The sequence below is a fragment of the Puntigrus tetrazona genome, chromosome 22 (assembly GCF_018831695.1).
Source record: "Puntigrus tetrazona isolate hp1 chromosome 22, ASM1883169v1, whole genome shotgun sequence".
NCBI lineage: Eukaryota > Metazoa > Chordata > Actinopteri > Cypriniformes > Cyprinidae > Puntigrus > Puntigrus tetrazona.
Window position 1 is genome coordinate 13,642,267 of NC_056720.1, and position 12,480 is coordinate 13,654,746.

Here is a 12,480-nt window from a genome sequence, read left to right on the forward strand (position 1 = left end):
ATAAATACAATTCTATTTGTCCTGATGAAGTAACCACACTCTCACGGGCCAGTGATCTAAGTAACTTCCAAACGTTGATGTTCAATACGAGGAAAATGAGCTGTGATGGGAGATGAAAGATAAATAGTAAGAGATGTTTTGATGAGCCCAATTAGAGTCTACAAAATTCCCTTTAAACCCTTCAGTCAATAGAGTGCAGAACAGTTAACAACTTATCTATTCTGCAGCTGAGGCTAAGGAGTGCGAGCGAACCAGATGGAATTACCTGCGACCACCAGGACTCGGTTGTCACGTGACTCCATGCGAGGGAATCAAACGAATACACACTGGGGTCCAGTGATGTCATCTAACGATTCTGGGGACTGAGAAAGATATGAAAACAACACACTTAAATAGGAAGAGATTAATAAAAAAAATAACAAACAGCTCACGAAACATAAACAGTTCAATGCACTATCCCCTGAGTTGCATTTCCCTCAAAATTATTAAAAACTCTCTATTTTGTACAGGTGAGATGAGCAAATACATGTAATACATATTTAGTCTAGGCAGCAACGTATGTTCACACAAGCACACACAATTTTTGACACTGACAAAACAAGAGCTGTTAGTCTAAGACATAGGGGCTCGAAGTAATGGCATTTCTTTTTGAAAAAATAACTCGTATATTTCCTTTAAAAGGTTTTAAGATTAAAAAAGTAATTACTTTATTTACAATTACTGTACTAGTTGCTTGAAAAAAGTAATCTGATAACGTAACCTGTATTTACTTGTATTTCATTTGCACCAACAGTGATTATTATAGTAATAATAACATTACAATACAAATAATTGCTTATACTATATATTAATGTATATTACTAGTAGTGCCAATGATTCTAAAATTAGATTTAGCCTTTTTTTTCCAATTTTTTTTTAGGATTTAATTTTTTTAGATAAGTCTAAGCCACATCCTTACACTGTAAAGCGATCAATATTTCTAAATTATTATTTTTTTAAACTTTGTGAATGCCTTTATTCATATTGTCTTGCATTCCAGGGTCTATGTTTAATTGGATTTATACATTGTCTGGGAACTAGTTTGAGCTAGAAACACTTTGCTTTATATTACAGCATAAACATTGTAGTTTCTTGCTTTTCATAACTTTTATTAGTCACATCTGGATTTTTAATTGTTATAAATTTTGCCATTAAAAATTGACCTGTTTTTACCAAGAAGGTTGGCCGTTTCAGTTCTGATTGACCTCCAGAGGTTGCACAAAAAAATCTTTAATGTTTTTTCAAATATTTAAGCGTAGAGAATTGATACACTGATATTATACATTTAACGAAATATCCAAATAAAACAAGTGTCTCCTCGCTGTCCATCAAAAAACCTACAAATATACATCGCTCTAGGCAGAGATGCACGGTATCCCTTAAGAACCACGATGGATGAAGAGGTATTCATAAAAAAAGGAAGAAGGGGAGTAATTCCAGAGAATACAAAGTGATTGAGGGAACACTAAAAAGGTGTGGTTGTAGACAAAGAAGAATGGTGGAAAAAGACATAAAGAAAGCGAAGATGAGAAGACGTTTATGTATTAGTGTGTGCGACACTGAGAGTGAGAAGATCTGATGGAGAAAGTCACAGTCTGGAAACACTATACACACACTCACTCACATGGTTTTTATGAGTTAGATAACCGCCAATCTTTTCAGATTATGACATATTAATAAGGAGAAACGATTTGACCTGAATTGAATTCCGTGGGAAGGAAGAGAGAGGGAAAATTGGATATTGCATAGACATGTGCGTGGACCCTCAAATAACATTATCAAGATGAGAGCTGGTGAAAGAGAAAGATCTGCCACGTGAATCTCGCTATTTCATTGGCTTTTTTTTATTTTACTTGAATGCCCATGTATCTGAAGGTCCAGGGGCGCAGCGGCCATTATTCCTGCCACTTCTGAGGACATTTATACTCCTGCATTATTGTGTCCCTCCACCTGTCTTATCGGTTCATCTCCCCTAAAGATACAAGAAAGCATCTCACAGTGATAGATAGATTTGATTGGGTCGGTCGGTCAGTTGGTTGATTGATTGGTAGGTTGGCTAGTTGATTGGTTTGAGTGATTGATTGATGTGTTAGTCCAGTTGATTTATAAATGGATTGATTGATCGGTTAGTTAATTAATTGATTTGTTGGTTGATTGGTTGATCCATGGATTGATTGGTTGGTTGGTTTGAGGGATTGATTGACGGCTCTTCATCTGCTCATGCCTTGTCTTCTCTCTGTAGGGCACAGTGAGAGACAAAACTGGGAATCTTTCGAGTCGTTCGTGAATATTATTAAACCTCTTCCAGAGTGACTCTGATGAAGAGGCGGAGCTTCAAAAGCGGAAAACATACTCGAGTTCATACAGCTGCCTGCGCTGCTATCTGCTGCAGCCAGAGGAGCATCGACACAAGGTTACACACACACACACACACTCACATTCTCAGTTCATCTAAAAGCATTACCTTTTTAATCAATAACACTTAACCACCATGTACTATTTCTCAGCTAATGTGGTGCTTATTGTTTGTTCAAGGACATTTGTGTTGAGGAAGATCTCTCCATTCAGCCATCTTCACGAATCTGCTTTCCAGAATGAAGTACTTCATCCTTGTTCCCAGTTTTCTAATCAGGTTGCTCTGTTTGATGTTGCAGGCTCTCAGTGTGCCTCAAAAATGAAAGCATACAAAGAAAACTTCATTAATTGAATATTATACCATTTAATACTGTTAGAGCCCTTTAATCAGTTTATGTTTGCATTTATTCTTTCGTTCCCATCATTAGAATCTTTAATTCTGCCGTTCATCTTACACTAAGGAGGCTGTCTTTCTTACTGAAGTCTCTGCTAATATTCATACCATTTTTCCTGGCTTAGCTAACTCGGGCGAGAGGAGAGGAAGGATGCGGTAGAAAAGAGAGAAAAAAACATTCAGGAGTGAAAGACAATCTTTTTAAATGTCAACATTTTTAGTCTGACCAGCAGAATGCACATTGAAAACAAAAACACTATTTTTGTACAGTGTAATAATTATGAATTATTTATTTATTTTTTAAATTTCTTAAATCTAGAGAATGTCTGGCAGCAAGCTCCTTTTTGACCTGCATATCTATCTATCTATCTATATATATATATATATATATATATATATATATATATATATATATATATATATATATATATATATATATATATATATATATATATATACAAAACATCTGTGTGTCAAAAAAAATGCTTATATTACCATACTGGCCAAAGCTATAACAAAACAAGGCATTAATTATGTTTGTTTACATTTTGCAAATGAAAATAGACATCACTTGTAAACAATGTAAACAACCGACTGCTTCACTTCACTTTGTCAAGTTTAAAAGCATAGAGTAAATGTAACAATAAAATAACAAAACATAAATAGACATATAGAAAATGTAGCCTAAATATAAAGACATGTTAATTTAATATGTTTTAAATATAATTTGACTATATGTCATATTTAACTTTCATAATTAGATTTGCAACATGCTATTATTTTTGATTGCTGGTTTATTTTTTCAGATTGTTTTACAATTGTTTTACAACACCTATGTATTATATTATATTATAGTTTTTATTAATGTAATGTATTTTGTTTTCTAAGATATTTAAAAATATATAATATTTTAATAAATGTTAATTGTAATTTTTAAATCAAATTTAAATGTTATTAAATAATGTAATAAATTCAGTTGTTTTTTTAAACAATTTTTTTGCAGTAATTGTAAACTAATAGATTTTATTTCAGTTATTTGAATATAATATTATTAATTACTAAAATTAAGTATTAGATTAGTATTTTTATGGATAAAATTAATGTAACATTAATTATTAACAATATAATAAATAGTAATGCATCTTTTATTATTCATTAGTGCTGTCAGATGATTAATCGTGATTTATCACATCAAAATAAAAGTATTTATGCATAATAATGCATAACAATATTTTACATATAGTGTTTGTATGTTTTGAAAATATATTAAACGATTAATCACATCCAAAATAAGTTTTGTTTAAATAATATATGTATTGTACTGTGTATATTTATTGTGCATATATAAATACACACACATACATATATTTACTTAAAAAATAGGTTATATTTATATCTTTAATATATAAATGATATGAATATATAAATTTAGACATGTAAAAACATCTAAATATATATATATATATATATATATATATATATATATATATATATATATATGGTATATCATATTAATTGTTTATAATACTAAAAAATACACACATTATATATATGCTAAAACATTTATTTTGGATATGTTTAATCACTTTTATTGTTTAACAGCACTAATAAATATATTTAATTTACATATGCAAAACATTTATTCTTTTATATTTATTTATTTTATTCACTAAACCCTTATTTTAAACTAACGGTATACACACTAGTAAATTACAAACAATTCATGATGTGCTTTATTGTCAACATTCATTTGCAGTATAGAAAACAGATACGAGAAAACAAGAGATACTAATTAGCATAAAAAATGATCTCAATGCAGGATTTTTTTTTTTCCAAAGTACTTTTATTTTTCAACAAACACCACAGAGCCCCAAAACCGATGTTTGAGGCACGGCGTGTTGAACAGCGGTGGATTAATGTAATGATAAACCTCATTTGCATTATGACGAATATACATGAGGCTAATTTCGTCTAAGTCACATGAAAGTCGGCACAATATGTAAGGCGAAAATATTGCATTATGCTAATTATATTTGCACTTGCCGTGACCTCTAAACTGCTCGCAATTAGTTTCTCTCCGTTTACCCCTCAGGATGTCTTTCAAGAGAAAGATATTGCTTTGAACTACCAGGACCCTGAGGGCGATCTGAGTACGGATATTAGACGATAGAGACGTCACCCTCATGGTGCAAGAGAGCAAACAGAATGGGTCAAAGGTTAAGCGGCCAGTGAATCAGTTTCCCTGGGAGCTGCTGGTCACCCAGGCCAAAAGATCTGACCGTCTACAGCACCGACTATTGAAACGAGCCGATAGCGCAAACCGTTGCACAGAATTTCTTAGTTTACGTGGTTTTCAAATTGAGAAACTATTTATGTAGTTTTACCCAATAATATGATGAGATTTTATTGCGTTTACTCATCCTCGAATCATTTGTGGCTTTTGAAGCAGAATCGTTTGAACCAGTCTAAATGATTCATTTATGAATCAGGTTGAATTCACTAGTAATCACTGAATATTAACAGCTTAATCAACAAAAAAATTTAATGACTTTTAGATCAGTGTTATTATTAATTATTATTATTATTATTTTGATCATTGTTTTGTGTGTTTTTCTATTATTGGTTTGCTTTTTTTATGTCTGTATAAATTTTAGTTTTAGTTGTTTTAGAATTTTAATTTAATCTAAACAAAGCCTTGGTTTTTTCCTATAATTTTATTTAGTTTACTTAGCTTCCTTTAGTTAAAATAAACAAACATAATAGAATTTACCCCTGGTGACTGAAATGAAGGTTTTATTTTATCATATTATTTATAACATTTAATTTCTAACAACAACAAAACAAGGTTTTTATCATTTTTAATTTTAGCAGTGCTGTCAAATGATTAACTGCGATTAACTGCATCAAAATATAAAACCTTTTGTTGATGTGTGTGTGTGTGTGTACTGTATACATTTATTAAGCATATTAATTTATAAATGCAAACACATGCGTATATATTTGTGAGAAAAATATGCTATGTTTATATATTGTATTTCTATACATTTTATGAATAAAAGTATATTATTGTATATATGTGTGTGTGTATATATACCTAATCAATATACACAGTACACACTTATAATATGTAAACAAAAATGTTTATTTTGCATGTAATTAATTTGGTGGAGCAGCGCTACAAATTTGTTCTGTTTAGTTATAATAACCCTGTCTTAAATTCATAAGCACATGTTTATTATTGTTGAAGTTGAATTTAAGGATGTGTGATAGAGCTTTAATTTCAGGGTGATAAGTTCTTTAACACAACCAGTATTTAATAGTGGAATCTGTTGCTACAGAATATATTGTCTAAATGTCAGTGCTAATAAATGCTGATTTTCTCAGTATGAGAAGCGTTTCACTTTTCCTGTTTGGTGAAGCGTTCAACCAACTTCTTCTTTCAGTTCCTTTCGTTGCGGAAAAAAAACTCTCGTAAATCATGGTTGTGTGGTGCATCTTGACTTACGTGACACAATTACTTATGTGTAAATTATACACATTCGTTTTAAGCAAGGTTTGGTGCTGACATATATCATCACACACACACACACACACACACACACACGGTTACTCTTTAGGCATGTGTGAGTTTGATTGATCTATCTATTCTCAACCTGAATGAATCGCAGCTAATCGTTAGCCGTGTTTGCTAAAAAGCAAGTTTCACTAACACGTCACTCACGCAGAGTTAGTGATTTCAGCAAAGCTCTAGCGATATTAAACCTACTATACGCTAAATATGGCGAAACAATGTAATATGATTGTCACAATTGCCTTGTATGGTGAAATGAAGGACAACGAGGCGTGGGTTGAACTCAAAGTATCAGTCTTTAATGATCTAAAAGGGTAAATCAAAGCAGGAAGAGACACATAAGTAAACACAAACATCAACATTTAATAGACTAGACTGGAGAAAACACAGGGTTTAGTGATAGAAGAACAATAAGAATAAGAGCAGAAAAAAAAATGAATATGGGCATACAAGAGGAAAACAAGGTCAGTGACAACACAAACACAAGCCCTGACAAAATAATAATGTAAAAAGAATATAGTTCCAAACAATGCCATATTTTCTATTCTGATTGTAATACTTTTTAATAACACTATTGATACTTTTATATTCATGTTTAAAATGTAAAAAAAAAAAAAAAATAGTAATATATTATTATAGTAATTTATATTCTATTTATATTTAAACTAATACATTTTTAGGTTTACTATAATTTCATATAAAATTGTTATAAAGAATAGAAAATAAGATATTCATTATTGATGTACTTTAATAATTGTTTTAATATCTAAAACATACAAATGTCTAAAACATAAATCTAATAATTATTTATTTTTATATAGAACTTGATTAAATGTAAAAAAAACAAAAAATAAAGTAGATTATGCAAAAATAACAATTATATTTATTCATTATAATATTTAAAACATGTAAGCAGTTAAATTAGTAATTAAATATAAGACATTGTTGATGTTTAGTTTTAAATATTAAAAGCAATAAAAATAAAATGTATTATTTTTAAACAGTAATGAGCGATTTATGATGAATGTAGTAATAACAAAATATGTAGTAATTAATAATTTAGCATAATCCAAATATAAGTATTTAAAAGAAGTCAAATTATAAAATGCAATAAATTAAATATATTAGTCTAAAAAAAGTAGTTACAAAAAAATGGAATATGATATTCTAGATTTGCAATAATATAATAATTTAGGTGTTAATATATTAGTTATAATAGACAGGCATATTGAGATTTATAAAATCTTAAATGCGGTTTTAGGATTCTAATTTAGGGGAAGAGTCATATGGCTCGTTGAAATCTGCAAGCGAAGCAGTTCTGAACTTTTAAAAGTAATCAAATTTGCGGTCGGGCTGGCACGGGCACAAGTTCACAACACTTGAGGATGTCAGCGTGACCCGGCTTCATCACAACAAGACAGAACAAGCGCTTTGACCTAAGATCATCTCTCCCTCATGTTTCTGACTAGTCTCCTCCATGAGTCCGAGCGTCTCTCTCTCCTTGGCTCTCTTGTGGGCGTCAGTTGTCTCAGGATGTCCTCAGCTTGGCCCGTTGCTCCAGGTCGGGGTGTTTTACTGTGATCTGCTTGTGTTTCGGCATCGTTGGGTGTTTTATTCGTCTTCTCTTCCCAGAATCCTCTGCTCTGGAGTCTTTGGAGTGCCGTAATGACTACCGCTCTCGTGTTATCAGCTGCAGCTGGAGAGATCATCCCGTCTTCATCTCTCTCTGCTCCATGGACCCAGAGCGACCAGCGGTGAGAGAAGCGCGTGTTCATTCCGTCACTGTTATTACAGCAATAATAATAATAATAATGTAGGCATATTAGGCGCAATTGAAGAACAATAATTGTATCCTATGAGAAAGACAATAGCGATGTACTACTATAGTAGTAGAGTATAGCAATGGTATAAAGAGTGAAATAATTCATAATATATAAATCATAATTAGGTAATACTATAATCTGTTAAACAACGTCAGATAAAATATTGATATTTAGTTGCCTAACTTTGTACACTGTAATTTATGAAGTATAAATAAACACACACACACAGAGTTTATATTTTGAAAATATGTACATGTATTTGCATGTCTATGTTTATATTGATATATTTATTATTACATGTAGTTAATACAAAGAATAACATTTTAATAAAATATCTATGCATGAGGTGTATTTATATATACATAATAAATATACAGTAAACTCAGATGTAAATAAAAACTTTTATTTTGGATGCAATTAATCACAATTAATCATTTGATGGCATTAGTTTTAAGTAAAAATGTATTAATTGCATTATAATATTTAGGGAAGGAAATGTTTTACATAAAAGTCAATTTTGTCTCTATTTTTACAATAATAATAATATATTATGCAATGCTTGCGTTTTGTTTTACATTAAAGTTGATACATTTACAGCTATTTTTATTATACATTTAGCAAAATAAGACTTGCTGAAGTAATTCAATAGTGAGTAACTAAAATAATATAATATATACATTTTATTATATTACATATACTGATTAATATTTAAAACATTTATCAATGAGTACAGTATAATATACTAGAAAATTTTTATACCATTACTACAAATTTATAGTTTATTATATTAATTTAATTAGATTCATAAAAAGTAAAATAATAGTTTAGAAAGATGCTTTGAAAATCACTCTGGATCTGACACAACCTTAAAGCTGATCCGTGATCAATTCATGATACGTGATTTTCTTGCTTTATTTCAGAAGTATCGCCCTGTGTTCAGACTCCTAACCCTTCCCAGGATCCCACTGGGAAGCAGAGAGCCTATTGTCAGTATAACACATCTCTATTTGCCATCGGCTTTGATGATTTGTTCTTCTTCCATACGCCGCGCACTCTTCTGGCCTTTCCAGAGCCTTCAGATTGACAAAACCTGGTACAATTTGCACAATAGATTCATACCACAGCATTGGCAGTTTATGCTAAGTCTGCTCTCGACTTCCCTGTAGAAGATGCAGATCCAGACTGGACTTTCTACCAGCTGGACGACATACCGCCTCCCTCCCGTGTGACCTCTCACCCCTTCAGACGGCATGACCGAGAGTGCTCAGTAAGTATCAAAACCAGCACACTTTCAGTCATAGGTCAAGCTGAACCGACAACAAGAATGTCCTCGACTTCCTCATGGTCAAAAAGACGAACATGATCTTTCAAGAAAACGTGTTTTACGTATAGACTAAAAAAACATGGATAGCTTCCACTACAGAAAAGTGAATCCATAACCCAGTATGACCACTCTATCATCTTGGATATAATGTGCGCTGTATTAATTTTGAACAATTTTTTCATGAACTAAACGTAATTTTATTTGCAAAACAAACACTTGAACCTACATCGGTGTGATATAAAATGACCTAAAATGATTTAAAACGCATTTATAGATATTTTTTTAGTTCAGTTTAGATTTAGTTTATAGTTTATTTACTTATTGTCTTAAACAGAAATTCATCTTTGACACTGGCATAGAAAAAAAAAAAAAACATTTTTACAATAAGATATGGGTATGCTCACACCTAACAAAACATATCTCACGTAATACATAATTAAAATTTTGATTTAAGACAGCCATCGCCAATGGTACAAATGATCTTTTATATAGATTCTTTTATATAGAAGTCTATTATATTTAGGCAAGTGGAGCCCCCTGGTGTCCTGGAGTAATTTCGACCATTATTTGTTTCAGATTCTCTCATTTGCTTCATTAATTACTCATATTTTTCAGTCTCATTGTTAAATTGCCAAACCACAACATAATATACGTTAAAATACTTTCAATCATTGATCTATAAACGATAGTTAGAATCCTCCTATCGATGCTAACATTTGTTTCCTGATAGACCTAAACGATGTCTTGTTTTGTTGTCTATGTGGTCCACATTTTCCTGGAATGAAAGTTTGTCATCAATGCTTGTACCTAAATATTTCAAATTTTAAACTTGTTCTACCTTTTTTAGTAATTTGTTCATATGATACACCAGCTGCACCAGCCCTATTTTTGTTCCCACACTTGTTTTTTAAGAGTTTTTAACTTTCTATAAAATGAAAAAAAATGACATGAATGTTCACCCCTATCTTCACGTTATTGTATAATCAGATCTTACAAAAACCTCAAAGCTGCGCTTCTGAATAGTTGTGACATTTGAGTGATTGTGTTACGTCACATTGCTTTGTCTAGTTCAGCTGGAATCTTATCGCTTTGCATCTGGTTGCATCTGAGACTTTTGAACCGACATATTGCAAGAGTTGTTTATGCATTTTCAAGGTTAAAACATAACATAAATAGATTTTGTTGTTTTTAAGTGTCAAACCTAATTGTATGTTGTATCTTTGTAGTCGGAAATTGACCATGAAATAATCAACGACAAAAAAAGCCCTGGGAAATCGCGCCAAACCAAGCATGAAACATGTGGAAGATGGCGAGAATAAAACTGAGGTGTTTACTAATGGTCCAGAACTGATATCTCAGCGTAAGAAAAAGTCTATTATATTTAGGCAAGTGGGAGCCCCTGGTGTCCTGGAGTAATTTTGACCGTTATTTGTTTCAGATTCTCTTCCTGGTCCATATAACTTCAACTGTGTGCTCAGCGATGGGAATAATTTGAGCTGTATCTGGGATCTCAGAACAGATCTGGCCCAGTATATCAGCTACACACTGTCCTACCGAACATGCTCCACTGCACAGTGAGTGTTTGAGAGCATGTTAGATCGTGTGAACAGCGTCTTTAACTCCGACAGGTGTGATGTTTCTCTTTCAGGAACGAGTGGTGCTGTGTTGAGAAGGTGGAGGTCACAAATAAAGGAGATTCGTTGAGAATGATTGGTGTCTTCAGTATCTTTGAGCCTGGAGAGGCTGCAGGTGCAGCTCACTCCAACGCCCGGTGACCAAAGTGGTCGCTCTTATGAACACAGTTTGTACCTCTTCTAATCAAAAGTATTCCAGAAAGCGTTTTAATAAAACCTCTACAGATTCTCAGAGCTGTGTTTTTGATCTGGTCTGTGTCTGGGGTTTTTGTGGTCTAGTCCAGCCCGCATCTCCCACGAGTCTGAGCGTTGAACTGAGAGGAGAAGACTGGATTTTGAACTGGACTTTAACAAAGTACCGTACTGTACCTCTCACTACTGAACTCAAGTACTGGAGCCTACTAACTCCTGTGAGTATTAAATATGTAAGGGAGTTTTTATCTTTTAAACTTTATAATGCTGATATAAAAAGTGATGTTTTCTTTCTTTTAATATTTTATATCAATATGATGCATTTATATATATTTTTTATTTAAAACAAACTTAAAGTAATATTAAAACGAAGTCAGAATGCATTACCTAATATATATATATTATATAAAACATAATTTATATAATTAATTTTATATACTGAACGTAACATTTTTCTTAAAATATGTAAAAGTGTTTGTATTGTGTATATTTGTTATGTTAACAAAACCTTTTATTTTGGATGTGATTGATCACGTTTGACAGCACTCTTTTTTTTTTTTTTTTTTGGGATATCAACTTTTGTACATTGTCAGTTTTCTCAAAAGTGTTTTAGGAGAGTTTACTGTATCTTCCAAAAGTCCACAAGGCCAAAAGTGCCATAGCTGTACAAACACCCTCACCCACACTCTCTCACGCATGTATGTTAACTTCATCTTTGTCTGTAGGAGGATGTAAAGAGCGTCTTTCTCTCTGACGGAGAGCTGGTGTTTGCTATATCAGAGCGTTCTCTCAAGGGATCCTCTGAGTATCGTGCTCAGGTTCGCTGTAATGTGAGTACAACCAGACGTTTAGGATGGCGTTACTCTGGATATCCCTCCGATTGGAGCGACCCTATCTACTGGACTACACAAACTGGTCTGAGACGACTCCACTCCCTATAGCTATATATCTTTATTATGCGATACAAAAAAAAATCATACATTGTATAAATCAGGGGTGTTCAAACCTATTCCTGGAGGGCCACTATCCCCCAGAGTTGAGCTCCAACCCTAATTTAACACACCTCAACCAGCTAATCAAGGTCTTTAGTTTCACTACAAACTTCCAGGATGTTGGCCTTCCTGTAGCAGGGCTGGACACCCGTTGTT

At 32.3% G+C, this 12,480-nt stretch overlaps 2 long non-coding RNA genes and 1 pseudogene across 2 annotated transcripts; all 3 read left to right on the forward strand.

The window, feature by feature from the left end:
• Positions 1–1,430: 1,430 nt before the first annotated feature.
• Positions 1,431–8,117, forward strand: LOC122327217 (annotated as a pseudogene).
• A 1,117-nt stretch (positions 8,118–9,234) lies between these two features.
• On the forward strand, positions 9,235–10,771 carry LOC122327079. The gene is made up of 3 exons (XR_006247595.1): positions 9,235–9,275; positions 9,349–9,449; positions 10,733–10,771. It is a non-coding gene; the product is annotated as an uncharacterized LOC122327079 (long non-coding RNA).
• Positions 10,772–10,798: 27 nt separating this feature from the next.
• On the forward strand, positions 10,799–11,244 carry LOC122328069. The gene is made up of 3 exons (XR_006247771.1): positions 10,799–10,866; positions 10,945–11,080; positions 11,155–11,244. It is a non-coding gene; the product is annotated as an uncharacterized LOC122328069 (long non-coding RNA).
• The last annotated feature ends 1,236 nt before the right edge of the window (positions 11,245–12,480 follow it).